Consider the following 17,583-nt stretch of genomic DNA (forward strand, 5'->3'; position numbering starts at 1 on the left):
CTGCTAAAATTTCCCTTCAATTCAAACATATTATCTACCTTTTTTAATTATTTGACATCTATATTATTATTAGAGTTGTTTTAAAGTCCTTGTTTGATAATTCCAATATCTGGGCCACTTCTGGGACTGGTGTATTGATTGTTTCCTCTTTTTATAATGAGTCATTTCTTCTGGCTTTTTAATATTTTTTATATAGTTTTTAATGTAATGTCAAATGTTGTGTATAAAGAGAATGGAGCCTATGATAAATAATGTTTATGTCCACAAAAATACATGCCTCTTCTTTTGTCATGACATTAGTATAGTTCCATTGGGTCTGGTCTTTGGCTTTTATTCCATACTTGAGCTATATCTTATTCTTTTAAAATTTATATTAAGTTCACTACAGGACCCTGTGTTTTTTGAGAGCAAGATTAGGATCTTTGTTTTTGTATGGTTTGTAGTTTCTGCTTAGTTCTACTGATACACCTTCAGAATTCCACATGCCTTGTTCACTTGTGCCTTAGGAAGGTATCTCTCTTAGTGCTTCTTTCTTTCTGCCAGACACAGATAGCCCTTCCTGGTACTCAGTTTAAGGTTTAGAGTATGTGTGAGATTTCTTTTCATTCTCCTGCTTTGCACTCAGACTTTATTCGTATCTATGGGCCTGCACTTCAGCGGGGGTCTTTCTCATCTCTCCAGCCCTGCTTCTTGTCATTCTCATGAACAATTGATCAACACCTGTGGAAAATAGATGGCAAGTGGGTAGGATCCCCTGTGTCTAGAGTTCTCAGTGATTCTAAACTATCATGCATCCCCCAACTGGGTCTTTTGACATTTTTTTTAAAGTGCAGTTATCTTCTTCTTGTCAACTTTTCTCCTTATCTTACTCTGCCAAGAATTATAGCCACTATTCATTTCTTCTCTCCTATAAGAGACCTTGGCTTTTATAGTTTCTATTCATTGGATTCCCTTAGGAACTCTGCTCTGATGAATGTTGAAAAGCTTTGATAGATTACATGGCTCATTGTTGTTGCTACAATGGGATAGAATTCTCTTGCAATTTTCTACATCCTACCAGAAGAGGAAGTAATGAGCTACCATACACACATACCATACATGTATATATTGTACCATACATACATAAGCTACAAATCTTATGATTGATTTATTCTAAATTTGACAATTCCCCTAGATAAAGTTGCTAGTAGTTGGCAGCTCATCACTGCTCTTTCATTTCTTAGTCTCTGATTCCCCTCTTGCCTTTATACATTACGCTTGTGTTTGATTCTTTTTTCCTTTATTTTTGTTGTTTCCTTAACTGTTAGCCAAAATTATCCAAATTATTCTTAAAAAATTAGAGTAGCACATAATTTCTTAGGAGCTATACAAATCTACAATTTCTTTACTATAGCTGCTTAGTAGAAAAATAGTGAGTTTTAACAACTTAGATGTAAATTAATATGTTTGTGTTTTTTTGGTCTCATTCATTGGTTTAAGAAAAAACACAGGATACTTTTTCCTAATATAACTTGATATATTATAGGTCAGTCTCATTGGCTGGTAAGCTTCTATAGCTGCCAAGAGGCATGTATGTTTAATTTTAGTACTGTGCAACTTTGGTCTGTAACTCTTATTTCAGCTCTCATTCTTCAGCGTAGGATGTAACTGCAAATGACAGTGGCACCCTGATTTAACTAATGGGTGAAGCCTGAGTAGAATGCGGATAAGTGAGCCATTTGGGCAGCAAGGAGAGCAGTAAACCACACTTTTCTCATTAGTTGTCTCCCAGACTAAAATTAAACAGAATAAAATATTGCCAAATTTTAATGATCTGTGGTGGATCTGGTCTGTGTCAGCTCAGTATCAAACTAATTGCCCAGATATTTATATGTTAGAACTTGTGTGCTATTTTTAAAGGTTGGTATCTTGTGAATTGAGTATATAATGAAAATCTCTCTCTAAATTAAAAAGAACATTATCTCTAAATTGTAATTTCAACCAAATTGGTGTTAAATCAATGAATTACCCTCTTTTATCATCTATAACATTCATAAAATTTAAGGCTGGCTGTAAGTCATGAGGTCATTTTTGGTATAATGTAATCATATAACTTACATAGTTTGGTGAAGTATTTTTAACTTCTTAATTATAATAAAATAAGACCTTCAAGTTTAATTTTCCATTTGAAAATATTTATTACATTTGTTTTCCATTTTCTCTCTCTAAAATCTCAAATAAAATGGTGTCCCAATCACATGTTGAGAATTTGTTTGAAAATTCATTGAACACATTTAGTTTTAGACATATCTGAAAAGACTTTTATAATAATTTGTACAATATGCAGGATATCTGTAATTTCTTAACATACTTGCATCTTGTCCAGTTTGCATACATTTAAATTTATATGCCATTTTGTTTACTAGGTTTTGAAATTTTTTCATCATAATTAAAAAATGTATATAATATGACCTGTACTTAGATGCATAATCTAAAACAACATAATCCTGACTTATTTAAAAAATCAACTCAATATCTTTTTTCTTTCTTTACTGTTTTTTCAATGTAACATTAGGTACGTACAAAAATAAGTAACATATATGTAAGTATTGAATTAAAATTATATAATGAATATCATTTACTATTGGCAGAGAAGTTGGTCATAAATTTATTTGCTTTTATAAATTCTTTCCTCAGGTGATCTATCTTTTTAAGTACTTTTCTGATCTTCTCTTTATCTTCACTTGTTTACAACTTCTTTTTTTGCTTAGTGTAGATTTATTTTAATTATCCAGTTTGGGGTTTATTGGGCCTCCTAGATTTAAGGTTTATTATCTTTCAACATTTCTTTTTTTTTTTTTTTTTTTTTTTTTTTGGAACTACCTGATTTTATTTTATTTTATTTATTTTTTTTTTTCTTTTTTTTTTATTATTATTATACTTTAGGGTTTTAGGGTACATGTGCACAATGTGCAGGTTTGTTACATATGTATCCATGTGCCATGTTGATTTCCTGCACCCATTAATTCGTCATTTAGCCTTAGGTGTATCTCCTAATGCTGTCCCTCCCCCCTCCCCACACCCCACAACAGTCCCCGGAGCGTGAAGTTCCCCTTCCTGTGTCCATGAGTTCTCATTGTTCAATTCCCACCTATGAGTGAGAACATGCGGTGTTTGGTTTTTTGTCCTTGCGATAGTTTACTGAGAATGATGTTTTCCAGTTTCATCCATGTCCCTACAAAGGACACGAACTCATCATTTTTTATGGCTGCATAGTATTCCATGGTGTATATGTGCCACATTTTCTTAATCCAGTCTATCGTTGTTGGACATTTGGGTTGGTTCCAACTCTTTGCTATTGTGAATAGTGCCGCAATAAACATACGTGTGCATGTGTCTTTATAGCAGCATGATTTATAGTCCTTTGGGTATATACCCAGTAATGGGATGGCTGGGTCAAATGGTATTTCTAGTTCGAGATCCCTGAGGAATCGCCACACTGACTTCCACAATGGTTGAACTAGTTTACAGTCCCACCAACAGTGTAAAAGTGTTCCTATTTCTCCACATCCTCTCCAGCACCTGTTGTTTCCTGATTTTTTAATGATGGCCATTCTAACTGGTGTGAGATGGTATCTCACTGTGGTTTTGATTTGCATTTCTCTGATGGCCAGTGATGAGGAGCATTTCTTCATGTGTTTTTTGGCTGCATAAATGTCTTCTTTTGAGAAGTGTCTGTTCATGTCCTCTGCCCACTTTTTGATGGGGTTGTTTGTTTTTTTCTTGTAAATTTGTTTGAGTTCATTGTAGATTCTGGATATTAGCCCTTTGTCAGATGAGTAGGTTGCAAAAATTTTCTCCCATTGTGTAGGTTGCCTGTTCACTCTGATGATAGTTTCTTTTGCTGTGCAGAAGCTCTTTAGTTTAATGAGATCCCATTTGTCGATTTTGGCTTTTGTTGCCATTGCTTTTGGTGTTTTAGACATGAAGTCCTTGCCCACGCCTATGTCCTGAATGGTATTGCCTAGGTTTTCTTGTAGGATTTTAATGGTTTTAGGTCTAACATATAAGTCTTTAATCCATCTTGAATTAATTTTTGTATAAGGTGTAAGGAAGGGATCCAGTTGCAGCTTTCTACATATGGCTAGCCAGTTTTCCCAGCACCATTTATTAAATAGGGAATCCTTTCCCCATTGCTTGTTTTTGTCAGGTTTGTCAAAGATCAGATAGTTGTAGCTATGCGGCATCATTTCTGAGGGCTCTGTTCTGTTCCATTGATCTATGTCTCTGTTGTGGTACCAGTACCATGCTGTTTTGGTTACTGTAGCCTTGTAGTATAGTTTAAAGTCAGGTAGCGTGATGCCTCCAGCTTTGTTCTTTTGGCTTAGGATTGACTTGGCGATGCGGGCTCTTTTTTGGTTCCATATGAACTTTAAAGTAGTTTTTTCCAATTCTGTGAAGAAAGTCATTGGTAGCTTGATGGGGATGGCATTGAATCTATAAATTACCTTGGGCAGTATGGCCATTTTCACGATATTGATTCTTCCAACCCATGAGCATGGAATGTTCTTCCATTTGTTTGTATCCTCTTTTATTTCATTGAGCAGTGGTTTGTAGTTCTCCTTGAAGAGGTCCTTCACATCCCTGGTAAGTTGGATTCCTAGGTATTTTATTCTCTTTGAAGCAATTGTGAATGGGAGTTCACTCATGATTTGGCTCTCTGTTTGTCTGTTATTGGTGTACAAGAATGCTTGTGATTTTTGTACATTAATTTTGTATCCTGAGACATTGCTGAAGTTGCTAATCAGCTTAAGGAGATTTTGGGCTGAGACAATGGGGTTTTCTAGATATACAATCATGTCATCTGCAAACAGGGACAATTTGACTTCCTCTTTTCCTAATTGAATACCCTTTATTTCCTTCTCCTGCCTGATTGCTCTGGCCAGAACTTCCAGCACTATGTTGAATAGTAGCGGTGAGAGAGGGCATCCCTGTCTTGTGCCAGTTTTCAGAGGGAATGCTTCCAGTTTTTGCCCATTCAGTATGATATTGGCTGTGGGTTTGTTGTAGATAGCTCTTATTATTTTGAGATACGTCCCATCAATACCTAATTTATTGAGAGTTTTTAGCATGAAGGGTTGTTGAATTTTGTCAAAGGCCTTTTCTGCATCTATTGAGATAATCATGTGGTTTTTGTCTTTGGTTCTGTTTATATGCTGGATTACATTTATTGATTTGCGTATGTTGAACCAGCCTTGCATCCCAGGGATGAAGCCCACTTGATCATGGTGGGTAAGCTTTTTGATGTGCTGCTGGATTCGGTTTGCCAGTATTTTATTGAGGATTTTTGCATCAATGTTCATCAAGGATATTGGTCTGAAATTCTCTTTTTTGGTTATGTCCCTGCCAGGTTTTGGTATCAGGACGATGCTGGCTTCGTAAAATGTGTTAGGGAGGATTCCCTCTTTTTCTATTGATTGGAATAGTTTCAGAAGGAATGGTACCAGTTCCTCCTTGTACCTCTGGTAGAATTCAGCTGTGAATCCATCAGGTCCTGGACTCTTTTTGGTTGGTAAGCTATTAATTATTGCCACAATTTCAGAACCTGTTATTGGTCTATTCAGAGATTCAACTTCTTCCTGGTTTAGTCTTGGGAGGGTGTATTTGTCGAGGAATTTATCCATTTCTTCCAGATTTTCTAGTTTATTTGCATAGAGGTGTTTGTAGTATTCTCTGATGGTAGATTGTATTTCTGTGGGATCGGTGGTGATATCCCCTTTTTCGTTTTTTATTGCATCTATTTGATTCTTCTCTCTTTTCTTCTTTATTAGTCTTGCTAGCGGTCCATCAATTTTGTTGATCTTTTCAAAAAACCAGCTCCTAGATTCATTAATTTTTTGAAGGGTTTTTTGTGTCTCTATTTCCTTCAGTTCTGCTCTGATTTTAGTTATTTCTAGCCTTCTGCTAGCTTTTGAATGTGTTTGCTCTTGCTTTTCTAGTTCTTTTAATTGTGATGTTAGGGTGTCAATTTTGGATCTTTCCTGCTTTCTCTTGTGGGCATTTAGTGCTATAAATTTCCCTCTACACACTGCTTTGAACGTGTCCCAGAGATTCTGGTATGTTGTGTCTTTGTTCTCGTTGGTTTCAAAGAACATCTTTATTTCTGCCTTCATTTCATTATGTACCCAATAGTCATTCAGGAGCAGGTTGTTCAGTTTCCATGTAGTTGAGCGGTTTTGACTGAGTTTCTTAATCCTGAGTTCTAGTTTGATTGCACTGTGGTCTGAGAGACAGTTTGTTATAATCTCTGTTCTTTTACATTTGCTGAGGAGAGCTTTACTTCCAACTATGTGGTCAATTTTGGAATAGGTGTGGTGTGGTGCTGAAAAAAATGTATATTCTGTTGATTTGGGGTGGAGAGTTCTGTAGATGTCTATTAGGTCCACTTTATGTAGAGCTGAGTTCAATTCCTGGATATCCTTGTTAACTTTCTGTCTCGTTGATCTGTCTAATGCTGACAGTGGGGTGTTAAAATCTCCCATTATTATTGTGTGGGAGTTTAAGTCCCTTTGTAGGTCACTGAGGACTTGCTTTATGAATCTGGGTGCTCCTGTGTTGGGTGCATATATATTTAGGATAGTTAGCTCTTCTTGTTGAATTGATCCCATTACCATTATGTAATGGCCTTCTTTGTCTCTTTTGATCTTGTTGGTTTAAAGTCTATTTTATCAGAGACTAGGATTGCAACCCCTGCCTTTTTTTGTTTTCCAGTTGCTTGATAGATCTTCCTCCATCCCTTTATTTTGAGTCTATGTGTGTCTCTGCACGTGAGATGGGTTTCCTGAATACAGCACACTGATGGGTCCTGACTCCTTATCCAGTTTGCCAGTCTGTGTCTTTTGATTGGAGCATTTAGCCCATTTACATTTAACGTGAATATTGTTATGTGTGAATCTGATCCTGTCATTATGATGTTAGTTGGTTATTTTGCTCGTTAGTTGCTATAGTTTCTTCCTAGCCTCGATGGTCTTTACAATTTGGCATGTTTTTGCAGGGGCTGGTACCGGTTGTTCCTTTCCATGTTTAGTGCTTCCCTCAGGAGCTCTTTTAGGGCAGGCCTGGTGGTGACAAAATCACTCAGCGTTTGCTTGTCTGTAAAGTATTTTATTTCTCCTTCACTTATGAAGCTTAGTTTGGCGGGATAGAAAATTCTGGGTTGAAAATTCTTTTCTTTAAGAATGTTGAATATCGGCCCCCACTCTCTTCTGGCTTGTAGAGTTTCTGCTGAGAGATCAGCTGTTAGTCTGATGGGCTTCCCTTTGTGGGTAACCCGACCTTTCTCTCTGGCTGCCCTTAACATTTTTTCCTTCATTTCCACTTTGGTGAATCTGACAATTATGTGTCTTGGAGTTGCCCTTCTCGAGGAGTATCTTTGTGGCGTTCTCTGTATTTCCTGAATCTGAATGCTGGCCTGCCTTGCTAGATTGGGGAAGTTCTCCTGGATAATATCTTGCAGAGTGTTTTCCAACTTGGTTCCATTCTCCCCATCATTTTCAGGTACACCAATCAGACGTAGGTTTGGTCTTTTCACATAGTCCCAAATTTCTTGGAGGCTTTGTTCATTTCTTTTTATTCTTTTTTCTCTAAACTTCCCTTCTCTCTTCATTTCATTCATTTCATCTTCTATCAGCGATACCCTTTCTTCCAGTTGATCACATCTGCTACTGAGGCTTCTGCATTCTTCGCGTAGTTCTCGAAACTTGGCTTTCAGCTCCATCATCTCCTTGAAGCCCTTCTCTCCATTGGTTATTCTAGTTATCCATTCTTCTAATTTTTTTTCAAAGTTTTTAACATCTTTGCTATTGTTTTGAATTTCCTCTCGTAGCTCAGAGTAGTTTGATCGTCTGAAGCCTTCTTCTCTCAACTCATCAAAGTCATCCTCCATCCAGCTTTGTTCCATTGCTGGTGAGGAACTGCTTTCCTTTGGAGGAGGAGAGGTGCTCTGTTTTTTAGAGTTTCCAGTTTTTTTGGTCTGTTTTTTCCCCATCTTTGTGGTTTTGTCTACTTTTTGTCTTCGATGATGGTGATGTACAGATGGGTTTTTGGTGTGGATGTCCTTTCTGTTTGTTAATTTTCCTTCTACCAGACAAGACCCTCAGCTGCAGGTCTGTTGGAGTTTACTAGAGGTCCACTCCAGACCCTGTTTGGCTGGGTGTCAGCACCGGTGGCTGCAGAACAGCGGATTTTCGTGAGACCACAAATTCAGCTGTCTGATAGTTCCTCTGAAAGTTTTGTCTCAGAGGAGTACCCGGTTGAATGAGGTGTCAGTCTGTCCCACTGGGGGGGTGCCTCCCAGTTAGGCTGCTCAGGGGTGAGGGGCCCACTTTAGGAGGCAGTCTGTCCGTTCTCAGATCTCCAGCTGCGTGCTGGGAGAACCACTACTCTCTTCAAAGCTGTCAGTCAGACAGGGACATTTAAGGCTGTGGAGGTTCTCGCTGAGTTTTTGGTTGTCTGTGCCCTGCCCCCAGAGGTGGAGCCTACAGAGGCAGGCGGGCCTCCTTGAGCTGTGGTGGGCTCCACCCAGTTCGAGCTTCCTGGCTGCTTTGTTTACCTAAGCAAGCCTGGGCAATGGCGGGCGCCCCTCCCCCAGCCTCGTTGCCGCCTTGCAGCGTGATCTCAGACTGCTGTGCTAGCAATCAGCAAGACTCTGTGGGCATAGGACCCTCCGAGCCAGGTGCGGGACACAATCTCCTAGTGTGCCGTTTTCCAGGCCCGTTGGAAAAGCGCAGTATTAGGACGGGACTGACCCGATATTCCAGGTGCCGTCTGTTTTCCCTTTCTTTGACTAGGAAAGGGAACTCCCTGACCCCTTGCGCTTCCCGAGTGAGGCAATGCCTCGCCCTGCTTCGGCTCGCGCACAGTGCGCTTCACCGACTGTCCTGAACCCACTGTTAGGCACTCCCTAGTGAGATGAAACCGGTACCTCAAGCAGAAATGCAGAAATCACCCGTCTTCTGTGTCGCTGGGGCTGGGAGCTGGAGACCGGAGCTGTTCCTATTCGGCCATCTTGGCTCCACCCTCCTCATCTTTCAACATTTCTGTAAAATACTCAGCCATTACCTTTTTTTAAAACCATATTGCCTCTTCCCCATTCTCTATTATCTCTCTCGAGTCCAATAAGACATATGCTATGTCTTCTCACTCAGACCTCTCTATCTCTAACTTCATTTTAAAAGTTTCATTATTTTTCAATCTGGGGTTACATCCTAAACTATCTTGTTACGTACTTCCATTTCCTTAGTTCTCTCTTCAACTGCATCTAACGTGCTTTTTAACATGTTCAGTGAGTTTTGTACTTCAACAATTTGTCATTTCTATGATTTTCATTTTTCTTTAAAATCTACTTGTTGCTGATGCTTTCTCATAGTTTATCTTCATGATTTCATAAATGTGTTTTTAAACATTTTATACATTACCGGGGGAAACAGCCCCTGATAATTCAATGTAGGTTCTTTCCTATTTTCCCTAAGTGTCAGCTGGTCTGAGAAATAAAGGGAAAATGTACAAAAGAGAGAAATTTTAAAGCTGGGTGTCTGGCAGAGACATCACATGTTGGCAGGTTCTGTGATGCCCCCTGAGCCGTAAAACCAGCAAGTCTTTATTAGCAATTTTCAAAGGGGAGGGGAGTGTACGAATAGGGTGTGGGTCACAGAGATCACATGATTCAAGGGCAACAAAAGATCACAAGGCAGAAGGTCAGGGTGAGATCACAAGGTCAGGGCGAAACTAGAATTATTAATGAAGTTCTGTGTCCCGCTGTGCATGCATTGTCATTGATAAACATCTTAACAGGGTTCAAGAGGAGAGAACCAGTCTGACTAGAATTTGCCAGGCTGGAATTTCCTAATCCTAGCAAGCCTGGGGGCACTGCAGGGGGCCAGGGCATGTTTCATCCCTTACCTGCAACTGCATAAGGCAGACATCCCCAGAGCAGCCATTTTAGAGCCCGCCCACCCCGCCCCGGGAATGCATTCTTTTCCCAAGGCTGTTAATTATTAATATTCCTTACTGGGGAAATAATTTAGCGATATTTCTCTTACCCGTTTTCGGTAATAAGAGAAATATGGCTCTGTCCTGCCCGGCCCACAAGCAGCCAGACTTTAAGGCTATCTACCTTGTTCCGTGATAATCGCTGTTTTCCTGTTTGTAAGGTGCCCAGATTTCATATTGCTCAAACACACATGCTTTACAAATAATTTGTGCAGTTAAAGCAATCATCACAGAGTCCTGAGGTGACATACATCCTCAGCTTATGAAGATGATGGGATTAAGAGATTAAAGACAGGAATAGGAAATTATAAGAGTATTGATTGGGGAAGTGATAAATGTCCATGAAATCTTCACAATTTATGTTCAGAGATTGCAGTAAAGACAGGGGTAAGAAATTATAAAAGTATTAATTTGGAGAACTAACAAATGTCCATGAAATCTTCACAATTTATGTTCTTCTGTCATGGTTTCAGCAGGTCCTTCCGTTTGGGGGTCTCTGACTTCCTGCAACAATACATAGCTGTTTTATATTCTGTATTCTAATACCTTCAGTCCTTGAGGATCTAAATGTTTTATTCATTAATATTTTTGACTCTTATTAACAGTGGTTTGTTTTCTGCACTGTTTGCTGATTTTTTTGTTATGGGAAACATAAATGACAGATCATAATTTGTGGGTGTCACATAACAGTGAATTGGAGACTTTCTCAAAGAGACAACTTTTTTTCTGCTTTTTTCTCATGTCTAGAGCTAAAGTCCCCAACCTCTGGGCAATGGACCAGTTCCAGTCCATGGCCTGTTATGAACTGGGCCACACAAAAGGAGGTGAGCAGCAGGCAAGCAAGCATTACCACCTGAGCTCTGCCTACTGTCAGATCATTGGGAGCATTAGATTCTCAAAGGAACGCAAACCCTATTATGAATTGTGCATACAAGGGATCTAGGTTGTGCATGCTCTTTATGAGAGTTGAATTAATGCCTGATGATCTGAGGTGGAACAGTTTCATCCTGAAACCGTTCCTCCACCTCCCAAATCTGTGGAAAAATTGTCTTCCACAAAACCAGTTCCTGGTGCCAAAAAGACTGGGGACTGTTGGTCTTCACAAGAAAGTCTAAGGCTCATCTATCTCTCTTTCCCGGTGTCCCAAGTTTCAGAATCCCAGTTACATTTTTTTTGGCAGGGGGGCAACAAAACTCATTTTTTCATGTTTCCTTTTCTAGCTGTAACTAGTTTCACAAATTTTCAGGAATTATTTTGGTGTTTACTTCCATATTTTAAAATAACATAGCTTTTCTTGTTTTTTCCTGAATATTCATTTTGGAGCATTATTTATTGACTTCTTACTGTGGAAAATAATAATTGGCTATCTTTCACTTTCTCCAACCTTCATCACATGTTCTTATTTGCTCATACTCCGAATATTATTATATCCTAAATTTGATTGATTAAATTGTTTATTCATTTATTATTTCAGAATTTATATCATTCCATTTATTAACAGTATTCACATCACAGTTGCGTTGTATCTTATGATTAGCTATTCTTTCCTTTGCAACATTTGATTTCATTGTATTTAATAATTGTGTTTTGTTATTACTAAGCTTTCTGTGTATGTGTGACTAATTCACTGTTGTAAGCCTTGAAATTCCCATCACTTTTCTCCTGAGTTAGATCTTTTGTCTTCTGAATTCAAAGTCTTCTTTCTTCGTGTAATTCACTTTTCCTTTGGTGAATGCTTTCTTTATTGTATTATATATGGTATTTATGTGATACTAGTTATAGAACAAATTACAGTACAAGGGGCTCATTTGACAGAAATTCATAGTAATTTAAATCTAATTTTAATTTTCTTTATCTACGTAGGTTTTAGAAAGATCTTTTAACCCTTGAGATTGAATTATTTATTCCTGAATTTAAATAAACCTTTTAAATTCTCTAAATCTTGTTCAGTTAATTGCTTTAAAATCAAAAGGTCTTAATAAACTATTTTTCATATTGGGGGAAAATTCTCTTTCTTACGTAGTACCTTTTTTGGGAGAATGAATTGTTATAAAATAAGAATACAATGCAAATTAAATCTTACTGTATATATCATACTACTTTATTCTTGTTAGTCTGTGGAGATGACAGTCTTTGCTGTAGTAGAGCTGCTAGAATTGTTTGAAAACTGGATATCATATTGGAAAAGTCCTATTTATTTCTCTTAATATAGTATTTTTATACGTTTATTCTGTGTATAAGTGATACTTGAGAAGTAGAAGAATTTAGGTCTTTATGAGAAATTTGCAATCTATGAAAGTAAGAAATATATGTTAAATTATATAGTATATATTAAATTGGATTTTCAGTTGACTTTAATTATGACCCCCATTTTGCAATCATCTTGTGTTTAGCTTTTCTGTGTCTTTCTTTTCTGACATCTGCTTGAGTGAATCATTGCTCAACAGTACACATATTGGTCCTTGGGAGGGCACATTGCTTTTGTTATCTGAGCATGCTGCCTAAGGATTTATACTGGTTCTGGGCCCATGGAAAAAAATAGAACTACATGATAGAATAGGAGTATACATGGCAAATTTTGGTTATTTGAAGATTCTGTGGAAAGCTTTGAAAAAAAGGATAAATTTCTTTTTCTCTTACTTTTTCTCCTTCATCCTTCTGTCTTTTTATATATCAGTTTTCATAGGGCTTGTTATTAATACTAATTTTCCTGATTTAAATAATCTAAAACATAATAGAACAAATGTACTATTTTAAGTTATCCTGAGAACCAGCTATGGTTTATTCTGACATATACTTTTTTTAGCCCCCTGCCATCTGGCAGATACTTTTTCTTTCTTTTTTTTTTAGGTTCAGGGATACAAGTGTATGTTTATAATATAGGTAAGCTTGTGTCATGGGGATTTTTGTGCAGATTATCTCACCACCCAGGTACTAAAAAATAAACCAATGGTTATTTTTTTCTGATCCTCTCCCTTCTCCCACCCTTCACTCTCCACCCTCTGATAGGCCCCAATGTCTGTTTTTCTCCTCTATGTGTCCATGTGTTCTCATCATTTAGCTGTCACTAATAAGTGAGAACATGTGGTATTTTGTTTTCTGTTCCTGCATTAGTTTGCTAAGGATAATGGCCTCTAGCTTTATCCATGTTCCTGCAAAGGACATGATCTTGTTCTTTTTTATGGCTGCATCGTATTCCATGGTGTATACATAACACATTTCCATTATCCAGTCTGCCATTGATGGGCATTTAGGTTGATTCCGTGTCTTTGCTATTGTGAATAGTGCTGCAGGGAACATACGTTTGCATGTGTCTTTACGGTAGAATCATTTATATGGTGTTGGGTATATACCTTGTAATGGGATGGCTGGGTTGAATTGCAGTTCTTTTTTTAGCTCTTTGAGGAATCACCACACTGTTTTCCACAATGGTTGAACTAATTTACACTTCCACCAACAGTGTATAAGTATTGCCTTTTCACCACAATCTTGCCAACATCTGTTATTTTTTGCCTTTTTAATAATAGCTTTTCTATCTGGTGTGAAGTCAGTGTGGCGATTCCTCAGGGATCTAGAACTAGAAATACCATTTGACCCAGCCATCCCATTACTAGGTATATACCCAAAGGACTATAAATCATGCTGCTATGAAGACACACGCACACGTATGTTTATTGCGGCACTATTCACAATAGCAAAGACTTGGAACCAACCCAAATGTCCAACAACGATCGACTGGATTAAGAAAATGTGGCACATATACACCATGGAATACTATGCAGCCATAAAAAATGATGAGTTCATGTCCTTTGTAGGGACATGGATGAAACTGGAAAACATCATTCTCAGTAAACTATCGCAAGGGCAAAAAACCAAACATCGCATGTTCTCACTCATAGGTGGGAATTGAACAATGAGAACTCATGGACGCAGGAAGGGGAACATCACACTCTGGGGAGTGTTGTGGGTTGGGGGGAGGGGGGAGGGACAGCATTAGGCGATATACCTAATGCTAAATGACGAGTTAATGGGTGCAGCAAACCAACATGGCACATGGATACATATGTAACAAACCTGCACATTGTGCACATGTACCCTAAAACCTAAAGTATAATAATAATAATAATAAAAACAAGAGATGACATCTCATTGTGGTTTTGATTTGCATTTCTCTAATGATCAATGATGTTGAGCTTTTTTTCATATGCTTCTTGGCCATATGTATATCTTCTTTTGAAAAGTGTCTGTTCATGTCCTTTGCCCACTTTTAAATGGGCTTGCTTTTTTTTTTCTTGTAGATTTCTTTATGTTCCTCATAGATGCTGGATATTAGACCTTGGTCAGATGCAGAGTTTGCAAAAATTTTCTCCCATTCTGGCATTTTCTCTCATGCCATTCCCATTATGGCATCGTCATCATGAAATCTTTGCCTGTTCCTGTGTCCAGAATGGTTCTCTACATTGTCTTCCAGGATTTTTATAGTTTTGGGTTTTTATTTAAGTCTTTGATCCATCTTGGGTTGATTTTTGTATATGGTCTAAAGAAGAGGTCCAGTTTCAATTATTTGCTTATGGGTAGCCAATTCCAGCACCATTTATTGCATAGGAATCCTTTTCCCCATTGCCTGTTTTTTTCAGGTTTGTTGAAGATAAGATAGTTGTAGGTGTGCAGTCTTTTTTCTTGGCTGTCTATTCTGTTCCATTGATTTATGTGTCTGTTTTTATAAGGGTGTCATGCTGTTTTGGTTACTATAGTCTTGTAGTATAAATTGAAATTGGGTAATGTGATGCCTCCAGCTTTGTTCTCTTAGCTTAGAATTGCCTTGACTACTCAAGCTCTTTTCTCATTTCATATGAATTTTAAAATAGTTTTTTCTAGTTCTGTGAAGAGTGTCATTGGTAGTTTGATAGGAACAGCATTGAATCTGTAAATTGCTTTGGACAGAATGGCCCTTTTAATGATATTGATTCTTCCTATCCATGAGCATGGAATATTTTTCCATTTGTTTCTGTCATCTCTTCGAGCATGTTTTATAGTTCTCATTGTAGGGATCTTTTACCTGCCTGGTTAACTGTCTTCCTAAGTATTTGATTCTTTTTTTGGCAAATGTGAATGGATTACATTCCTGATTTGGCTGTAAACTTGACAGTTGTTAGTGTATAGGAATGCTAATGATTTTTGTATGTTGAATTTGTATCCTAAGACTTCACTGAAGTTCTTTATCAGTTTAAGGACTTTTTAGGCCAAAACTATGGGATTTTCTAGATACATATTTTCATGTGGTCTGCAAAGATAGTTTGGCTTCCTCTCTTCCTATCTGGATAGGCTTTATTTCTTTCTCTTTCCTGATTGCTCTGGCCAGGACTTCCAGTACTGTGACTAATAGCGGTGGTGAGAGAGGGCATCTTGTTTTGTGCCAGTATTCAAGGGGAATGCATCAGCTTTTCCCCATTCAGTATGATGGCATATTTCCTATATGCTACAGGTATACTTGATAACAAAATTGACAAATATCCCTTCCCTTATGTTTCATATATCCTAGTGGAGCTAATAATATTTGTATTAAAAATATATGTATAATTACAGAAACTTATTTATAGATGTATATAACCTGCTCATAAATTGAGAATTGTATACTCTGCTTTAGGTAAGTTCTATTTGAACTACTTTTCATCAGAAAGGACAAAAATAGGTTAGTTAGTTGGTTGGAATTGCAGCCTGTTACACTTCTGCTTTGTGTTTTATGTCAGAATGTTGGCCTGCATTTAATCTAGGCTGCTCTTTCTCTTTGCTTTTGAACATTAAAAGTTGTAATTTTAATGATTTTTTGAATGATTATAATACCTACTTTCAAATCATGAATCAATTTTTTAATAAATTGACACCCTAACATCACAATTAAAAGAACTAGAAAAGCAAGAGCAAACACATTCAAAAGCTAGCAGAAGGCTAGAAATAACTAAAATCAGAGCAGAACTGAAGGAAATAGAGACACAAAAAACCCTTCAAAAAATTAATGAATCCAGGAGCTGATTTTTTGAAAAGATCAACAAAATTGATAGACCGCTAGCAAGACTAATAAAGAAGAAAAGAGAGAAGAATCAAATAGATGCAATAAAAAATGAAAAAGGGGATATCACCACCGATCCCACAGAAATACAATCTACCATCAGAGAATACTACAAACACCTCTATGCAAATAAACTAGAAAATCTAGAAGAAATGGATAAATTCCTCAACAAATACACCCTCTCAAGACTAAACCAGGAAGAAGTTGAATCTCTGAATAGACCAATAACAGGCTCTGAAATTGTGGCAATAATCAATAGCCTACCAACCAAAAAGAGTCCAGGACCTGATGGATTCACAGCCGAATTCTACCAGAGGTATAAGGAAGAACTGGTACCATTCCTTCTGAAACTATTCCAGTAGATAGAAAAAGAGGGAATCCTCCCTAACACATTTTATGAGGCCAGCATCATCCTGATACCAAAGCCTGGCAGAGACATAACCAAAAAAGAGAATTTCAGACCACTATCCTTGATGAACATTGATGGAAAAATCCTCAATAAAATACTGGCAAACCGAATCCAGCAGCACATCAAAAAGCTTATACACCATGATCAAGTGGGCTTCATCCCTGGGATGCAAGGCTGGTTCAACATATGCAAATCAATAAATGTAATCCAGCATATAAACAGAACCAAAGACAAATACCACATGATTATCTCAATAGATGCAGAAAAGGCCTTTGAGAAAATTCAACAACCCTTCATGCTAAAAACTCTCAATAAATTAGGTATTGATGGGACATATCTCAAAATAATAAGAGCTATCTATGACAAACCCACAGCCAATATCATACTGAATGGGCAAAAACTGGAAGCATTCCCTTTGAAAACTGGCAGAAGACAGGGATGCCCTCTCTCACCACTCCTATTCAATTTTTTAATATAATGAAAAAGTTATTTAGGAATATTTTACCTAAAGTATTCCATTTTCAGGGCCAATATAAAAATTGTCCTTTCCCTAAAAAGTCGAGCTTATTATTATATTTTATGGACAAATGTACTTTTAATGAGATGTAATTCACTTTCCATACAGTTATTTTATATTGTGTGATTCAGTGGTTTATAGTATATTCACCAGGTTGTACAATCATTTTCTAATTTCAGAATATTTTTATCACTCTCAAACCACATAGCTCTTAGCAGTTATTTCTACTCTCCCCTCACACAGGCCCTGGTAACCACAAATCTACTTTTTGTCTCTATGCTTTTGCCTCTTCTGGCAATTTCATATAAGTGGAATTCTAAAATATATGTTTTCTTTGTCAGGCTTATTTCACTTAATATAATGTTTTCGAGATTCATCAATGCTGTAGCAAGTATCAGTACTTCATTTCTTTTTATGGATGAATACTTTTCCATTGTGTGGAAATACCACATTTTGTTTATTCATCAACTCATGGAAATTTATATTGATTTCACTTTTTGGCTGTTACGAATTATGCTGATATGAGCATTTGAATACAAGTTTTTGTGTGGGCATAAG

General features: G+C 37.3%; 1 protein-coding gene across 17 annotated transcripts in view; it reads left to right on the top strand.

Moving 5' to 3' along the window:
* Positions 1–17,583, top strand: part of VPS13B (vacuolar protein sorting 13 homolog B) — an 897,698-nt gene that overhangs the window by 363,670 nt on the left and 516,445 nt on the right. The window lies entirely within an intron of this gene.

The sequence above is a fragment of the Symphalangus syndactylus genome, chromosome 7 (assembly GCF_028878055.3).
Source record: "Symphalangus syndactylus isolate Jambi chromosome 7, NHGRI_mSymSyn1-v2.1_pri, whole genome shotgun sequence".
In the NCBI taxonomy this organism is placed as follows: Eukaryota; Metazoa; Chordata; class Mammalia; order Primates; family Hylobatidae; genus Symphalangus; species Symphalangus syndactylus.